Source organism: Schistocerca serialis, chromosome 12 (genome assembly GCF_023864345.2).
Source record: "Schistocerca serialis cubense isolate TAMUIC-IGC-003099 chromosome 12, iqSchSeri2.2, whole genome shotgun sequence".
NCBI classification, from domain to species: Eukaryota; Metazoa; Arthropoda; class Insecta; order Orthoptera; family Acrididae; genus Schistocerca; species Schistocerca serialis.
The window spans coordinates 138,443,129-138,457,200 of NC_064649.1; positions in this window are offsets into that span (position 1 = coordinate 138,443,129).

The window sequence follows — 14,072 nt, forward strand, 5'->3', positions numbered from 1 at the left end:
TTAGAGTGTCAGTCTACTTGTACTTAAGTCGGCATTGAACCTTTTGTATTAAATTCGGATGCAATATCTGTGTTTCATCGTTAAGAAGAAGGTCCAAGGGATACAGTAATTATGAAGTGAAGCATCGGAATCTAAAACTGGACTCTTAGGAGAGTATAAAATCATAGAAAGTTAGAGTGTCAATCCACTAGGACTAAGGTCGGCAATGTGACTTTTGTATTACATTCGTATCCAGTTTCTGTGTTTCATCGTCAATAAGAAGGTCCAAGGGATACAGTAAGCCAGAAGTGAAGCATCGGAATCTAAAACTGGACTCACAGGAGAGGTTCTAGTCATAGAAAGCTTAAGTGTCTGTCCTCTTGTACTTAAGTCGGCATTGTGAACTTTGTATTAATTTCGGATGCAATTTCTGTGTTTCATCGTCAATAAGAAGGTCCAAGGGATACAGTAAACCTGAAGTGAAGCATCGGAATCTAAAACTGGACTCACAGGAGAGGTTCAAATCATAGAAAGTTAGAGTGTCAGTCCGCTTGTACTTAAGTCGGCATTGTGCCTTTTGTATTAAACTCGGATGCAATTTCTGTGTTTCATCGTTAATAAGAAGGTCCAAGGGATACAGTAAATCTGAAGTGAAGCATCAGAATCTAAAACTGGACTCACAGGAGAGGTTCAAATCATAGAAAGTTAGAGTGTCAGTCTTCTTATACTTAGGTCGGCATTGTGCCTTTTCTATTAAATTCGGATGCAATTTCTGTGTTTCATCGTCAATAAGAAGATCCAAGGGATACAGTAAACCTGAAGTGAAGCATTGGAATCGAAAACTGGACTCACAGGAGAGGTTCAAATCATAGCAAGTGACAGTGTCAGTCCGCTTGTACTTAAGTCGGCATTGTGACTATTGTATTAAATTCGGATGATATTTCTGTGTTTCATCGTGAAAAAGAAGGTCCAAGGGATACAGTAAACCTGAAGTGAAGCATCGGAATCGAAAACTGGACTCACAGGAGAGGTTCAAATCACAGAAAGTTAGAGTGTCAGTCCTCTTGTACTTAAGTCGGCATGGTGCCTTTTGTATTAAATTCGGATGCAATTTCTGTGATTCATCGTTAATAAGAAGGTGCAAGGGATACAGTAAATCTGAAGTGAAGCATCAGAATCTAAAACTGGACTCACAGGAGAGGTTCAAATCATAGAAAGTTAGAGTTTCAGTCGTGTTGTACTTAAGTTGGCATTGTAAATTTTGCATTAAATTCGTATGCAATTTCTGTGTTTCATCGGTAATACGTAGGTCCAAGGGATACAGTACACCTGAAGCGAGGCGTCGGAATCTAAACTTGACTCACAGGAGAGGTTCAAATCATAGAAAGCTTAAGTGTCTGTCCTCTTGTACTGAAGTCGGCATTGTGCCATTTGCATTAAATTCGGATGCAATTCCTGTGTTTGATCGTTAATAAGGAGGTCCAAGGGATACAGTAAATCTGAAGTGAAGCATCGGAATCTAAAACTGGACTCTTGGGAGAGGTTAAAATCAAAGAAAGTTAGAGTGTCAGTCCTCTAGTACTAAGGTCGGCATTGTGACTTCTGTATTACATTCGTATGCAATTTCTGTGTTTCATCGTCAATAAGAAGGTCTAAGGGATACAGTAAACCTGAAGTGAAGCATCGGAATCTAAAACTGGACTCACAGGAGAGGTTCAAATCATAGAAAATTTAAGTGTCGGTCCTCTTGTACTGAAGTCGGCATTGTGACCTTTGTATTAAAATCGGATGCAATTTCTGTGTTTCATAGTCAATAAGAAGGTCCAAGGGATACAGTAGACCTGAAGTGAAGCATCGGAATCTAAAACTGGACTCACAGGAAAGGTTCAAATCATAGAAAGTTAGAGTGTCAGTCCGCTTATACTTAAGTCGGCATTGTGCCTTTTGTATTAAATTCGGATGCAATTTCTGTATTTCAACGTTAATAAGAAGGTCCAAGGGATACAGTAAATCTGAAGTGAAGCATCAGAATCTAAAACTGGACTCACAGGAGAGGTTCAAATCATAGAAAGTTTGAGTGTCTGTCCTCTCGTACTTAAGTCGGCATTGTGACCTTTGTATTAAATTCGGATGCAATTTCTGTGTTCCATCGTCAATAAGAAGGTTCAAGGGATACAGTAAACCTGAAGTGAAGCATCGGAATCTAAAACCGGTCTCAGAGGAGAGGTTCAAATCATAGAATGTTAGAGTGTTAGTTTACTTGTACTTAAGTAGGCATTGAGCCTTTTGTATTAAATTCGGATGCAATTTCGGTGTTTCATCGGTAATAAGAAGGTCCAAGGGATACAGTAAATCTGAAATGAAGCATCAGAATCTAAAACTGGACTCACAGAAGAGGATCAAATCATAGAAAGTTAAAGTTTCAGTCCTCTTGTACTTAAGTCGACATTGTGACTTTTGTATTACATTCGTATGCAATTTCTGTGTTTCATCGTCAATAAGATGGTCCATGGGATACAGTAAACCTGAAGCGAGGCATTGGAATCTAAAACTGGACTCACAGGAGAGGTTCAAATCATAGAAACTTTAAGTGTCGGTCCTCTTGTACTGAAGTCGGCATTGTGACCTTTGTATTAAATTCGGATGCAATTTCTGTGTTTCATAGTCAATAAGAAGGTCCAAGGGATACAGTAGACCTGAAGTGAAGCATCGGAATCTAAATCTGGACTCACAGGAGATGTTCAAATCATAGAAAGTTAGAGTGTCAGTCCGCTTTTAATTAAGTCGGCATTGTGCCTTTTGTATTAAATTCGGATGCAATTTCTGTATTTCAACGTTAATAAGAAGGTCCAAGGGTTACAGTAAATCTGAAGTGAAGCATCAGAATCTAAAACTGGACTCACAGGAGAGGTTCAAATCATAGAAAGTTTAAGTGTCTGTCCTCTCGTACTTAAGTCGGCATTGTGACCTTTGTATTAAATTCGGATGCAATTTCTGTGTTCCATCGTCAATAAGAAGGTTCAAGGGATACAGTAAACCTGAAGTGAAGCATCGGAATCTAAAACCGGTCTCACAGGAGAGGTTCAAATCATAGAAAATTAGAGTGTCAGTCTACTTGTACTTAAGTCGGCATTGAGCCTTTTGTATTAAATTCGGATGCAATTTCTGTGTTTCATCGTTAAGAAGAAGGTCCAAGGGATACAGTAATTCTGAAGTGAAGCATCGGAATCTAAAACTGGACTCTTAGGAGAGGTTAAAATCATAGAAAGTTAGAGTGTCAATCCTCTAGTACTAAGGTCGGCAATGTGACTTTTGTATTACATTCGTATGCAGTTTCTGTGTTTCATCGTCAGTAAGAAGGTCCAAGGGATACAGTAAGCCAGAAGTGAAGCATCGGAATCTAAAACTGGACTCACAGGAGAGGTTCAAGTCATAGAAAGCTTAAGTGTCTGCCTCTTGTAATTAAGTCGGCATTGTGACCTTTGTATTAATTTCGGATGCAATTTCTGTGTTTCATCGTCAATAAGAAGGTCCAAGGGATACAGTAAACCTAAAGTGAAGCATCGGAATCTAAAACTGGACTCACAGGAGAGGTTCAAATCATAGCAAGTGACAGTGTCAGTCCGCTTGTACTTAAGTCGGCATTGTGACTATTGTATTAAATTCGGATGATATTTCTGTGTTTCATCGTGAATAAGAAGGTCCAAGGGATACAGTAAACCTGAAGTGAAGCATCGGAATCGAAAACTGGACTCACAGGACAGGTTCAAATCACAGAAAGTTAGAGTGTCAGTCCTCTTGTACTTAAGTCGGCATGGTGCCTTTTGTATTAAATTCGGATGCAATTTCTGTGCTTCATCGTTAATAAGAAGGTGCAAGGGATACAGTAAATCTGAAGTGAAGCATCAGAATCTAAAACTGGACTCACAGGAGAGGTTCAAATCATAGAAAGTTAGAGTTTCAGTCGTGTTGTACTTAAGTCGGCATTGTAACTTTAGCATTAAATTCGTATGCAATTTCTGTGTTTCATCGGTAATACGTAGGTCCAAGGGATACAGTACACCTGAAGCGAGGCGTCGGAATCTAAACTTGACTCACAGGAGCGGTTCAAATCATAGAAAGCTTAAGTGTCTGTCCTCTTGTACTTAAGTCGGCATTGTGACCTTTGTATTAATTTCGGATGCAATTTCTGTGTTTCATCGTCAATAAGAAGGTCCAAGGGATACAGTAAACCTGAAGTGAAGCATCGGAATCTAAAACTGGACTCACAGGAGGAGTTCAAATCATAGAAAGTTAGAGTGTCAGTCCTCTTGTACTTAAGTCGGCATTGTGAATTTTGTATTAAATTCGGATGCAATTTCTGTGCTTCATCGTCAAGAAGATGGTCCAAGGTATACAGTAAACCTGAAGTGAAACATCGGAATCGAAAACTGGACTCACAGGAGAGGTTAAAATCACAAAAAGTTGGAGTGTCAGGCCTCTCGTTCCTAAGTCGGTATTCTGACTTTTGTATTAAATTCGGATGCAATTTCTGTGCTTCATCGTCAATAAGAAGGTCCAAGGGATACAGTAAACCTGAAGTGAAGCATCGGAATCTAAAACTGGACTCACAGGAGAGGTTCAAATCATAGAAAGTTAGAGTGTCAGTCCTCTTGTACTTATGTCGGCATTGTGACTTTTGTATTAAATTCGGATGCAATTTCTGTGTTTCATCGTTAATAAGGAGGTCCAAGGGATACAGCAAATCTGAAGTGAAGCATCGGAATCTAAAACTGGACTCTTAGGAGAGGTTAAAATCAAAGAAAGTTAGAGTGTCAGTCCTCTAGTACTAAGGTCGGCATTGTGACTTTTGTATTACATTCGTATGCAATTTCTGTGTTTCATCGTCAATAAGAAGGTCCAAGGGATACAGTAAACCTGAAGTGAAGCATCGGAGTCTAAAACTGGACTCACAGGAGAGGTTCAAATCATAGAAAGTTAGAGTGTCAGTCCTCTTGTACTTAAGTCGGCATTGTGACTTTTGTATTAAATTCTGATGCAATTTCTGTAATTCATCGTCAATAAGAAGGTCCAAGGGATACAGTAAACCTGAAGTGAAGCATCGGAATCTAAAACTGGACTCACAGGAGAGGTTCAAATCATAGAAAGTTAGAGTGTCAGTCCGCTTGTACTTAAGTCGGCATTGCGCCTTTTGTATTAAATTCGGATGCAATTTCTGTGTTTCATCGTTAATAAGAAGGTCCAAGGGATACAGTAAATCTGAAGTGAAGCATCAGAATCTAAAACTGGACTCACAGGAGAGGTTCAAATCATAGAAAGTTAGAGTTTCAGTCCTCTTGTACTTAAGTCGGCATTGTGACTTTTGTATTACATTCGTATGCAATTTCTGTGTTTCATCGTCAATAAGAAGGTCCAAGGGATATAGTAAACCTGAAGCGAGGCATCGGAATCTAAAACTGGACTCACAGGAGAGGTTCAAATCATAGAAAGTTAGAGTGTCAGTCCTCTTGTACTTAAGTCGGCATTGTGCCTTTGTATTAAATTCGGATGCAATTCTGTGTTTCATCGTCAATAAGAAGGTCCAAGGGATACAGTAAACCAGAAGTGAAGCATCGGAGTCTAAAACTGGACTCACAGGAGAGGTTCAAATCATATAAAGTTAGAGTGTCAGTCCTCTTGTACTTAAGTCGGCATTGTGAGGTTCGTATTAAATTCGGATGCAATTTCTGTAATTCATCGTCAATAAGAAGGTCCAAGGGATACAGTAAACCTGAAGTGAAGCATCGGAATCTAAAACTGGACTCACAGGAGAGGTTAATATCATAGAAAGTTAGAGTGTTAGTCTTCTTGTACTTAGGTCGGCATTGTGCCTTTTCTATTAAATTCGGATGCAATTTCTGTGTTTCATCGTCAATAAGAAGATCCAAGGGATACAGTAAACCTGAAGTGAAGCATCGGAATCGAAAACTGGACTCACAGGAGAGGTTCAAATCATAGAAAGTGACAGTGTCAAACCGCTTGTACTTAAGTCGGCATTGTGACTATTGTATGAAATTCGGATGATATTTCTGTGTTTCATCGTGAATAAGAAGGTCCAAGGGATACAGTAAACCTGAAGGAAAGCATCGGAATCGAAAACTGTACTCACAGGAGAGGTTAAAATCATAGAAAGTTAGAGTGTCAGTCCTCTTGTACTTAAGTCGGCATTGTGCTATTTGTATTAAATTCGGATGCAATTTCTGTGTTTCATCGTTAATAAGAAGGTCCAAGGGATACAGTAAACCTGAAGTGAAGCATCGGAATCTAAAACTGGACTCACAGGAGAGGTTCAAATCATAGAAAGTTTAAGTGTCTGTCCTCTTGTACTTAAGTCGGCATTGTGACCTTTGTATTAAATTCAGATGCAATTTCTGTGTTTCATCGTCTATAAGAAGGTTCAAGGGATACAGTAAACCTGAAGTGAAGCATCGGAATCTAAAACTATACTCACAGGAGAGGTTCAAATCACAGACAGTTAGAGTGTCAAACCTCTTGTACTTAAGTCGGCATTGTGCCTTTTGTATTAAATTCGGATGAAATATCTGTGTTTCATCGTCAATACGAAGGTCCAAGGGATACAGTAAACCTGAAGTGAAGTATCGGAATCTGAAACTGGACTCACAGGAGGGGTTCAAATCATAGAAATTTAGAGTGTCACTCCTCTTGTACTTAAGTCGGCATTGAGACATTTGCATTAAATTCGGATGTAATTTCTGAGTTTCATCGTTAATAAGAAGGTCCAAGGGATACAGTAAACCTGAAGTGAAGTATCGGAATCTAAAACTGGACTCACAGGAGGGGTATAAAACATAGAAAGTTAGAGTGTCAGTTCTCTTGTACTTAAGTCGGCATTGTGACTATTGTATTAATTTCGGATGCAATGTCTGTGTTTCATAGTCAATAAGAAGTCCCAAGGGATACAGTAAACCTGAAGTGGAGCATCGTAATCTAAAACTGGACTCACAGGAGAGGTTCAAATCATAGAAATTTAGACTGTCAGTCCTATTTTACTTAAGTCGGCATTGAGACTTTTGTATTTAATTCCGATGCAATTTCTTTGTTTCATCGTGAATAAGAAGGTCCAATTGATACAGTAAACCTGAAGTGAAGCATCGGAATCGAAAACTGGACACACAGGAGCGGTTCAAATCACAGAATGTTAGAGTGTCATTCCTCTTGTACTTAAGTCGGCATTGTGACTTTTGTATTAAATTCGGATGCAATTTCTGTGCTTCATCGTTAATACGAAGGTGCAAGGGATACAGTAAATCTGACGTGAAGCATCAGAATCTAAAACTGGACTCACAGGAGAGGTTCAAATCATAGAAAGTTAGAGTTTCAGTCGTGTTGTACTTAAGTCGGCATTGTAACTTTTGCATTAAATTCGTATGCAATTTCTGTGTTTCATCGGTAATACGTAGGTCCAAGTTATACAGTACACCTGAAGCGAGGCATCGGAATCTAAAACTGGACTCACAGGAGAGGTTAAAATCATAGAAAGTTAGAGTGTCAGTCCTCTTGTACTTAAGTCGACATTGTGCCTTTTGTATTAAATTCGGATGCAATTTCTGTGTTTCATCGTCAATACGAAGGTCCAAGGGATACAGTAAACCTGAAGTGAAGCATCGGAATGTAAAACTGGACTCACAGGAGGGGTTCAAATCATAGAAAGTGAGAGTGTCAGTCCGCTTGTACTTAAGTCGTCATTGTGACTATTGTATTAAATTCGGATGATATTTCTGTGTTCCATCGTGAATAAGATGGTCCAAGGGATACAGTAAACCTGAAGTAAAGCATCGGAATCGAAAACTGGACTCACAGGAGAGGTTCAAATCACAGAAAGTTAGAGTGTCAGTCCTCTTGTACTTAAGTCGGCATGGTGCCTTTTGTATTAAATTCGGATGCAATTTCTGTGCTTCATTGTTAATAAGAAGGTCCAAGGGATACAGTAAACCTGAAGTGAAACATCGGAATCTGAAACTGGACTCACAGGAGAGATTCAAATCTCAGAAAGTTAGAGTGTCAGACCTCCTGTACTTAAGACGGCATTGTGATTTTTGTATTAAATTCGGATGCAATATCTGTGTTTCATTGACAATAAGGAGGTCCAAGGGATACAGTAAACCTGAAGCGTAGGATCGGAATCTAAAACTGGACTCACAGGAGATATTCAAATCATAGAAAGTTAGAGTGTCAATTTTCTTGTACTAAGGTCGGCATTGTGACTTTTGTATTACATTCGTATGCAATTTCTGTGCTTCATCGTCAATAAGAAGGTCCAAGGGATACAGTATACCTGAAGTGAAGCATCGAAATCTAAAACTGGACTCACAGGAGAGGTTCAAATCATAGAAAGTTTGAGTGTCAGTCCTCTTGTACTTAAGTCGGCATTGAGCCTTTTGTATTAAATTCGGATGCAATTTCTGTGTTTCATCGTCAATAAGAATGTACAAGGGATACAGTAAACCTGAAGTGAAGCATCGGAATCTAAAACTGGACTCACAGGAGAGGTTCATAACATGGAAAGTTAGTGTGTCAGTTCTCTTGTACATAAGTCGGCATTGTGACTTTTGTATTAAATTCGAGTGCAATTTCTATGTTTCATCGTCAATAAGAAGGTCCGAGGGATGCAGTAAACCTGAAGTGAAGCATCGGAATCTAGAACTGGACTCACAGGAGAGGTTCAAATCATAGACAGTTAGAGTGTCAGTCCTCTTGTACTTAAGTCGGCATTGTGACTTTTGTATTAAATTCGCGTGCAATTTCTGTGTTTCATCGTCAATAAGAAGGTCCGGGGGATACAGTAAACCTGAAATGAAGCATCGGAATCTAGAACTGAACTCGCAGGAGAGGTTCAAATCATAGAAAGTTAGTGTGTCAGTTCTCTTGTACATAAGTCGGTATTGTGACTTTTGTATTTAATTCGTATGTAATTTCTGTCTTCCATCGTCAATAAGAAGGTCCAAGGGATACAGTAAACCTGAAGTGAAGCATCGGAATCTATAACTGGCCTCACAGGAGAGGTTCAAATCATAGAAAGTTAGAGTGTCACTCCTCTTGTACTTAAGTCGGCATTGAGACTTTTGTATTGAATTCGGATGCAATTTCTCTGTTTCATCGTCAATACGAATGTCCAAGGGATACAGTAAACCTGATGTGAGGCATCGGAATCTAAAACTTGACTCACAGGAGAGGTTCAAATCATAGAAAATTAGAGTGTCAGTCCTCTTGTACTTAAGTCGGCATTGTGACTTTTGTATTAAATTCGGATGCAATTTCTGTGTTTCATCGCCAAAAAGAAAGTCCAAGGGATACAGTAAACCTGAAGTGAAGCATCGGAATGTTAAACTGGACTCACAGGAGAGGTTCAAATCATAGAAAGTGAGAGTGTCAGTCCTCTTGTACTTAAGACGGCATTGTGACTTTTGTATTAAATTCGGTCGCAATTTCTGTGTTTCATCGTGAATAAGAAGGTCCAAGGGATACAGTAAACCTGAAGTGAAGCATCGGAATCGAAAACTGGACTAACAGGAGAGGTTCACATCATAGAAAGTTAGAGTGTCAGTCCACTTGCACTTAAGTCGGCATTGTGACTTTTGTATTAAATTCGGATGCAATTTCTGTGTTTCATCGTCAATAAAAAGGTCCAAGTGATACTGTAAACCTGAAGTGAAGCATCGGAATCTAAAACTGGACTCATAGGAGAGTTTCAAATCATAGAAAGTTAGAGTGTCAGTCATCTTGTACTCAAGTCGGCATTGTGACTTTTGTATTAAATTCGCGTGCAATTTCTGTGTTTCATCGTCAATAAGATGGTCCAAGGGATACAGTAAACCTGAAGTGAAGCATCGGAATCTAAAACTGGACTCAAAGGAGAGGTTCAAATCATAGAAAGTTAGAGTGTCAGTCCTCTTGTACGTATGTCGGCATTGCAATATTTTTATTAAATTCGGATGCAATTTCTGTGCTTCATCGTCAATAAGATAGTCCAAGGTATACAGTAAACCTGAACTGAAGCTTCGGAACCTAAAACTGGACTCACAGGAGAAGTTCAAATCATAGAAAGTTAGAGTGTCAGTCCTTTTGTTCTTAGGTCGGCATTGTGCCTTTTGTATTAAATTCGGATGCAATATCTGTGTTTCATCGTCAATAAGAAGATCCAAGGGATACAGTAAACCTGAAGTGAAGCATCGGAATTTAAAAGTTGACTCACAGGAGAGGTTAGAATCATAGAAAATTAGAGTGTCAGTTCTCTTGTACTTAAGTCGGCATTGTGCCTTTTGTATTAATTTTGGATGCAATTTCTGTGTTTTCTCGGCAATAAGAAGGTCCAAGAGATACAGTAAACCTGAAGTGAAGCATCGGAATCTAAAACTGGTCTCACAGGAGAGGTTCCAATCATAGAAAGTTAGAGTGTCAGTCCTCTCGTACTTAAGTCGGCATTGTGCCTTTTGTATTAAATTCGGATGCAATTTCTGTGTTTCATCGCCAATAAGAAGGTATAAGGTATACAGTAAACCTGAAGTGCAGCAACGGAATCTAAAACTGCACTCACAGGAGAGGTTCAAATCATAGAAAGTTAGAGTATCAGTCCTCCTGTACTTATGTCGGCATTGTGCCTTTTGTATTAACTTCGGATGCAATTTCTGTGTTTCATCGTTATTAAGAAGATCCAAGGGATACAGTAAACCTGAAGTGAAGCACTGGAATCTAAAACTGGACTCACACTAGAGGTTCAAATCATAGATAGTTAGAGTGTCAGTCCTCTTGTACATATGTCAGCATTGTGCCTTTTGTGTTAAATTCGGATGCAATTTCTGTGTTTCATCGTTAATAAGAAGGTCCAAGGGATACAGTAATCCTGAAGTGAAGCATCGGAATCTAAAAATGGACTCACAAGGGAGGTTCAAATCATAGAAAGTTAGGGTGTCAGTCCTCTTGTACTTAAGTCGGCTTTGTGCCTTTTGTATTAAGTTCGGATGCAATTTCTGTGTTTCAACGTTAATAAGATGGTCCAAGGGATACAGTAAACCTGAAGTGAAGCATCGGAATCTAAAACTGGATTCACAGGAGAGGTTCAAACCATAGAATGTTAGAGTGTCAGTCCTCTTATACTAAGGTCGGCATTGTGACTTTTGTATTACATTCGTATGCAACTTCTGTGTTTCATCGTCAATAAGAAGGTCCAAGGGATACAGTAAACCTGAAGTGAAGCATCGGAATCTAAATCTGGACTCACAGGAGAGGTGCAAATAATAGAAAGTTAGAGTGTCAGTCTTCTTGTACTTAAGTCGGCATAGTGACTTTTGAATTAATATCGGTTGTAATTTCTGTGTTTCTTCGTCAATAAGAAGGTCCAAGGGATACAGTAAACCTGAAGTGAAGCATCAGAATCCAAAACTGGACTCACAGGAGAGGTTCAAATCATAGAAATATAGAGTGTCAGTCCTCTTGTACTTATGTCGGCATTGTGCCTTTTGTATTAACTTCGGATGCAATTTCTGTGTTTCATCGTCATTAAGAAGAACCAAGGGATACAGTAAACCTGAAGAGAAGCACCGGAATCTAAAACTGGACTCACACTAGAGGTTCAAATCATAGATAGTTAGATTGTCAGTCCTCTTGTACATATGTCGGCATTGTGCCTTTTGTGTTAAATTCGGATGCAATTTCTATGGTTCATCGTCAATAAGAGGGTCCAAGGGATACAGTAAACCTGAAGTGAAGCATCAGAATCTAAAACTGGACTCACAGGAGAGTTTCAAACCATAGAAAGTTAGAGTGTCAGTGCTCTTGTACTTAAGTCGGCATTGTGCCTTTTGTGTTAAATTCGGATGCAATTTCTGTGCATCATCGTCAATAAGAAGGTATAAGGTATACAGTAAACCTGATGTGCAGCAGCGGAATCTAAAACTAAACTCACAGGAGAGGTTCAAATCATAGAAAGTTAGATTGTCATTCCTCTTGTACTTAAGTCGGCATTGTGCCTTTTGTATTAAAATCGGATGCACTTTCTATATTTCATCGTCAATAAGAAGGTCCAAGGGATACAGTAAACCTGAAGTGAAGTATCGGAATCTAAAACTGTACTCACAGGAGGGGTTCAAATCATAGAAAGTTAGAGTGTCAGTCCTCTTGTACTTAAGTAGGCATTGTGACGTTTGTACTAAATTCAGATGCAATTTCTGTGTTTCATCGACAATAAGAAGGACCAAGGGATACAGTAAACCTGAAGTGAAGCATCGGAATCTAAAACTAGACTGACAGGAGAGGTTCAAATCATAGAAAGTGAGAGTATCAGTCCTCTTGTACTTAAGTCGGCTTTTAGACTTTTGTATTACATTCGAATGCAATTTCTGTGTTTCATCGTCAATAAGAAGGTCCAAGGGATACAGTAAACCTGAAGTGAAGCATCGGAATCTAAAACTGGACTCACAGGAGAACTTCAAATCATAGAGAGATAGAGTGACAGTCCTCTTGTACATAAGTCGGCATTGTTACTTTTGAATGAAATTCGTATGCAATTTCTGTGTTTGATCGTCAATAAGAAGCTCCAATGGATACAGTAAACCTGAAGTGAGGCATCGGAATCGAAAACTGGACTCACAGGACGGTTCAAATCATAGAAAGTTAGAGTGTCAGTCCTCTTGTACTTAAGTCGGCATTGTGACCATTGTATTAAATTCGGATGCAATTTCTGTGTTTCATCGTCAATAAGAAGGTCCAAGGGATACAGTAAACCTGAAATGAAGCATCGGAATCTAAAACTGGACTCACAGGAGAGGTTGAAATCATAGAAAATTAGAATGTCAGTCTTCTTGTACTTAAGTCGGCATTGTGCCTTTTGTATTAAATTCGGATGCAATATCTGCGTTTCATCGTTAATAAGAAGGTCCAAGAGATACAGTAAACCTGAAGTGAAGCATCAGAATCTAAAACTAAACTCACAGGAGAGGTTCAAATCATAGTAAGATAGAGTGTCAGTCCTCTTGTACTTAAGTCGGCATTGTGACATTTGTATTAAATTCGGATGCAATTTCTGTGCTTCATCGTCAATAAGAAGGTACAAGGGATATAGTAAACCCGAAGTGAAGCATCGGATTCCAAAACTGGACTCACAGGGAGGTTCAAATCATAGAAGGTTAGAGAGTCAGTCCTCTTGTACTTAAGTCGGCATTGTGACCATTGTATTAAATTCGGATGCAATTTCTGTGCATCATCGTCAATAAGAAGGTATAAGGTATACAGTAAACCTGATGTGCAGCAGCGGAATCTAAAACTAAACTCACAGGAGAGGTTCAAATCATAGAAAGTTAGAATGTCATTCCTCTTGTACTTAAGTCGGCATTGTGCCTTTTGTATTAAAATCGGATGCACTTTCTATATTTCATCGTCAATAAGAAGGTCCAAGGGATACAGTAAACCTGAAGTGAAGTATCGGAATCTAAAACTGTACTCACAGGAGGGGTTCAAATCATAGAAAGTTAGAGTGTCAGTCCTCTTGTACTTAAGTAGGCATTGTGACGTTTGTACTAAATTCAGATGCAATTTCTGTGTTTCATCGACAATAAGAAGGACCAAGGGATACAGTAAACCTGAAGTGTAGCATCGGAATCTAAAACTGGACTCACAGGAGAGGTTCAAATCATAGAAAGTTAGAGTGTCAGTCCTTTTGTACTTAAGTCGGGATTGTGACTTTTGTATTAAATTCGGATGCAATTTCTGTGTTTCATCGTCAATAAGAAGGTCCAAGGGATACAGTAAACCTGAAGTGAAGCATCGGAATCTAAAACTGGGCTCACAGGAGAACTTCAAATCATAGAGAGATAGAGTGACAGTCCTCTTGTACATAAGTCGGCATTGTTACTTTTGAATGAAATTCGTATGCAATTTCTGTGTTTGATCGTCAATAAGAAGCTCCAATGGATACAGTAAACCTGAAGTGAGGCATCGGAATCGAAAACTGGACTCAGAGGACGGTTCAAATCATAGAAAGTTAGAGTGTCAGTCCTCTTGTACTTAAGTCGGCATTGTGACCATTGTATTAAATTCGG